This window comes from Mytilus trossulus, chromosome 9, assembly GCF_036588685.1.
Source record: "Mytilus trossulus isolate FHL-02 chromosome 9, PNRI_Mtr1.1.1.hap1, whole genome shotgun sequence".
Lineage (NCBI taxonomy): Eukaryota > Metazoa > Mollusca > Bivalvia > Mytilida > Mytilidae > Mytilus > Mytilus trossulus.
Window position 1 is genome coordinate 29,780,480 of NC_086381.1, and position 6,095 is coordinate 29,786,574.

The following is a 6,095-nucleotide window of genomic DNA, read 5'->3' on the forward strand; positions in this document are numbered from 1 at the left end:
ACTACATTCATGAACAACGAATAGTGGGGTCATTAATTGTGGTCTTGGGCCATTTGCAATGTTTTTGAAACACCTGCTGTGCAAATTTCTTGGATTTTAACCTGTTTGGAATACCTTTTGACATTAATAAAATGTTTTACTGCCTTTCTATGCAAGAGGAAGCAAGAGAGAAAAAAATATGATGTCATTTATCAGAAGCCTGTGTCAAAATCAGGGTCGGTTGATAATTTTTTTTTTTTTTTTTTTTAAAGATCCAACATAAAAGTTAAGGTCGGGGCTAAAAAACAGGGTCGGTCGGGTTACCTGAAACACGGATCTTTTTTTTCTCGGCCCAAGGAGAGTTGTTCAAATAATGTGAATACACACAACCCCCATCCAATTACGGTTATTTTTGGAAAACAAATAGTGTGATTTGTCAAATTCAGCTGATTTTTTAATCTTCTGGAAAAAAGTGTACATTTTATAAGGGGGGATAATCCTGAGCTTAAAACACCCGATCCTGGAGTCCCGATAAAGGTCCTATCCCCCTCTTTTATGGTCATGTCTAAGAATTACTGTTTAATCTTCATTTGGCAAGAATACTTCAATAAGATACCCCCATTTCTACCGTCATACATGTATATGGACAGATCATATGTTATCCTATGTCATTTGAAATTGTGACGCCAAAATGCATTCCCCCAGCGACCGCCAGCGAAAACCCTGTGTGAGGACACCCTATCAAGCTTGCACTCGTGTTGTGTTAAAACATTTTTAGTATGCTGAAAAATACCAACAATAGAAAAATAAACAAATAATCGATATTGTAAAATATCATTGGTTGAAGAGCCAATGATTTACATACATGTATATACATAAATATATCAACCATAAAATACAACTAATTTAATTTACAACACAACTGTTGGAAAAAAGCTTTATGTCTATCATGTATATAACTTATCTCATTCTAGTCCATTCAACTGACAGAATCAGTGTAAATTTCATGAATTCTTTAATGTCATGTACATGTATAATCATGGACTATTCTTTTATATAGCAATATCTGTTAGCCATTTAGAGGTCTTTTGCATTTAAAGTTCAGTTTAAGTGGGCTTATTTTGTGAAAACGAAGTCAATTTCCAGATCATAGTTTACATTTTCTTTATATTTTGCTGTGTCAAAATAACCTCAATATCAAGGACAATATATAGACCCAAAAAATTTGATCTCCTCCACTAATTGAAGTAGAATATTTAATGAAGGTGTGTCCACAACTTAGAATATGTTTATATATGTATAGAAATGATGTTGAGCCTGTTTTATAAATTGAAAAGGTTACATTTTCCTCCTTATTTCAAAATCTAAGCTTGAACCTCTGTGGTCTTACAAAGTTGCTCCCTGCTGGGAATCTGGTTGTAACATGTACAACTATCAAAGATAAACCCACACTAAACTGAATGTAATTGAAAGACATCTAGAGGTTGATATCAGAGGCAAATTTAGGGGAGGGGGGCTGCTTTTGGGGAAAAAAATTGGTTGCTTATACATTGTATAGGGAATCACTGAATCATGACTTGAGCAAGCCCCCTCTTAGGTCAGTCAGTGGGCCCCCACTTAAAAAAATTTCTGGATCCGCCACTGGATATACAGTATCTAACAGAAGATGAAATAGGGAACAATATGGTGAATTTTAGAGATTTATATTATTTCATGTACAAGTGTACATGCATTTGAAATATATCAGATATATTGTTCGATATTTTTTAGTTCTGAGTTCCAAGGTGTCCTAGCTTCCATTTTAGAAATCGGATTTAAATGCTACTCTATCAGAGGGATTTTTCCTTTTAATTGGTTGTAGATATGGAATCTTATTTCACCATGAAGTCAGATTTGAAAATGACTTTGGGAATGAAGATGTTGTAAAGACTGAATGTCAGTTTTAGTCTTATATACAAACATGTATGTACTTTATAATATTAGTCTTGCATGTATATAATTATGTGTACAATACATGTACATATATCACTGATTCAGTGGCAATGGTAAATAGACACTGACAAGTCTTAGATCTATAATATTTTATAGTTATGAATGTTTTGTCCATTGACTAAAACTAGGTGGAGGTTTGTGTGTTCTTATTTCCAACAGAGGTACACTCAACATATATGATTATCAATATGTGCATTAAGCAAATTGATAGTTTCTAGCTATATATATATAGATACGGAATGATTATACAACAAGAAAGTTTTAACCTGTGTATATATACTTAAAATATGTTAAAAAAATCATGTCTTTTTCAGGACTTCCAAATCCAACCATGTAGTATGGAATGTTGTTGAGATATGGTTTTGGTCAATGGATGTTAATGAAGGACCTGTAGTACAAAGTATATCACTGGATTTAGCTCTTTGTCTAAGTGTTTTATTAAAGTACTTTGCTTTGAGCTCAGTTCATTGTTATGCAATTCATTCTTTGTGAAATAAAGATTTGACAGAAAACTCTCATGTACAAGGATTTGTCAAAGTAGTACCACCTCTATTTACAATGTAAGTATTAGGGAGATAAAAGCATTCAATTTTGATTTGAACCAAACATATTATAAAACAAAAAAGAACAAATGTACCCAAGAATGCTACTCCCACTACTAGCAATATGATGCTAGGTTGTTTTAATACATCTGTAGACTGTACTGTCTACTTATGACTCGGTCCTGAGAGTAAATGGTCCTTCAACTATGTGGGGAAAAAATTATAAGGCCTATCTAGGCTTACCAATTTCTAAAACTATATTTCATTGTACATATTTGAAATTTTTATATAACCACAGAAACGTTTGCAGTTGAAATACATGTAGGTATCCTGTTGTCGTCTTGGGAAGACGGATGGTTTCCAGATAATAACTTCAGTATAAGTAAAAAGGAAGCCATTAAATTATAACATAATATTTATAATCATAAAAGGAAGCTTGGGATTGTTTTGGGGCGGTTATATATATATATATATATATAGTCCCTAAGGTTTATGAATAAGGGTTCCAAAGGTGCCCAATACACACATTAATCTTGTGTCAGTACAAAAAGTTGTGTGTAAGTATTTCAATTGTTCTGAAACTGTACCATAATATTTAATACCATAAGTAGAAGTTTGGGGTCTATTTTGTGGGTTATGGGGCAAACAGTAGAGGAATTGAGGGCCCAAAATAAACATTTTTGTAGATTCAAGACAATAAATTGGAGTTATCTTTCTTTGTCCAGAATGGTTGTTGAATTAATATTACCTAAAACCATTGCTTTATGAAATCTTCTTTGAAAATTGGAGTTATCTTTCTCTGTCCAGAATAGAAGTTGAATCGACTTAAAATAAAGCTATATATACAATATACAATGCAAAATTCACTTTACTACCAACTGATAAATTTAAGCAGTCTTTAATAGCCATTCAGTGATTACAAGCACTTTGATTATCATTCTAGGGTTATCCCCTTTCACAAATGGAAAAATTTCTCAAGTTTGTCTCAACTTAATTTAGTGAAATATGTATACAATGCTTATTACCGGTACCTCTAAACTTGGTTTAAGTTCAATTTTTAGCAGCTTCACTTTTACAGATCTTGATTTATGTACCTTTATAACGTTATATGCTAGCGGAGGCATCATCACCATGACTGTTTGGCATTAACACTTTAATACTTTATGATGTATTAAAATGAGTAGTTGAATAATTACTGTTGCAAACTCCATTAAAAATTTGATTTGAGATCATTTTTATACAACCGCAAAAATTGAAAACTTTTTGGTTGTACATTGTATCACGTTGGCATCATCGTCTTCATCCAAAGACATTCGGTTTTCGCACTCTAACTTCAGTAAAAGTAAAATAGAAATATATTTTAGACACAAGATTTATGACCATGAAAGGAAGGTTGGGATTGATTTGGGGTATTTTGGTCTCAACAGTTTAGGAATAAGGGGCCAAATTAGCATTGTTCTTGGTTTTTGCTCTATAACTTAAGTATTGGTAAACAGAAGGTCTATGGCCACATAAGGAGGGTTGGGATAGATTTTGGTAATTTTAATTCCAACAGTGTAGGATTTAGGGGCCAAAAACAGGCCCCAAATAAGCATTTTTCTTGGTTTTTGAACAATAACTTAAGTATAAGTTAATAGAAATCTATAAAGGTTTATGACCACAAAAGGAAGGTTTGGATTAATTTTGGAGTTTTGGTCCCAAGGAATAAGGGGCCAAAATTAAACTTTGTTTGATTTCATAAAAAAAATGAATTACGGTATTGTACTTCTTTGATATGCCAAATCTAACCATGTCCAAATTCTTAATTTTAGGTCCTGTTTTCTAATTGGTCTACATTAAAGTCCAAAGGGTCCAAAATTAAAATAAGCTTGATTTTAATAAAAATTGAATTCTTGGGGTTCTTTGATATGGTGAGTCTTAACATGTACTTAGATTTTTGATTATGGGCCCAGTTTTCAAGTTGGTCCAAATCGGGGTCAAAAATTATTATACTAAGTATTGTGCAATAGCAAGAAATTTTCAATTGCGCAGTATTCTGCAATAGCAAGAAATCTTCAATTGCACAGTATTGTTCAATAGCAAGAAATGTACAATTGCACAGTATTGCACACTAGCAAGAAATCTCCAATTGCACAGTATTGTGCAATATCAAGAAATTTTTAATTTGCACAGTATTGCACAATAGCAAGAAATATCTAATTGCACAATATTGCGCAATAGCAAGAAATTTTCAATTGCACAGTATTGCCAATAGCCAGAAATATTCAATTGCACAGGATTGTCCCGTTTTCAAATTGGTCTACATTAAGATCCAAAGGGCCAAAAATTGAACTTTGTTTCATTTCAACAAAAATTGAATTCTTAGGATTCAAACGCATTGATCTCAGCAATTTCTTCACTGTCGTTCCCTCAATAACTGCATTAAACAGTTTCTAATCATTATTCATTCAAAACCATTTTATTATACCAATGCCTCACACACAACATATTATAGTATACTGTTGTCTATCCGTCCATCATCAACACTTCAGACAATAACTAGAAAACACTTCCCCCTACTCTCAAGAAACTTTGTTGAAATGTTTATATCTATTGACATTAGCTCCACATCGATTTTATAAATTTTAGAATTTTCATTTCCATGTTATGAAGAGAGATTTTATCCTTAAAAAAGAGAGAATTTTCCAATTTTGAACAATAACACAAAAATGCATCCATCACCTTTAATTAAACTTTGGGGAATTGTTTACACTATTGACCTAAGGTCCCTTTTGATTGTAATAAATTTCAGATTATACATTTCTGTGTTATGAATTTTTATATATGCTAAAAAAAAATAAGGGATTTTATAGTTTTTGGACACCTATAAGTGCAGGAGTTTCTGGCTACATTGAAAACCCATTGGAGGCCTTCAGCTGTTGTCTACTCTATGGTTGGGTTGTTGTCACTTTGACACTTTCCTTATTTCCCATCTTAATTATTCACATAAACACTTTCACATCATTTTATAAAACTTGGGTGAATTGTCTATGTCTGTTGACTTCAGCTACATTCCAAAATTTAAAACAAGATTAACAACTACAGGTCCCCAAATAGCCTTCAACAATGACAAAAGCTCATACAGCACAGTCAGCTATAAAAGACCTTAAAATGACAAATATAAAACAAATGAAATGAGAAAACAAATAGACTAATAATTGTACAAAACAAAATAGTTCAACCTTTAAGCAAGCTTTAAAGGAATCGAGACATATCATGCGCTTAGAGTGCAGCTATTTATTAACAAACTCCATATTCAAACACTCAAACAACTAATTCATAGAGAGGGGTGGAAGTTGAAGCCCCCTTTTTTATCAGTCAATGCATTTGAATGAAGACATGTACACATCAACTCAATTTGTTAATACACATTTCCAGTCTAGCTTTCAATACATTTGTAACGACCTTTAACCCCACTGACAATTTGCGTCTGTGTCCATACTTGTTTCCTTTACAAAATACTATCGATTTTCCATTTTATCTTGAATCTTGAATGCTGTTTTGAATATTCTTTACTGAATGATGTCTCGACCAGCGTGTATT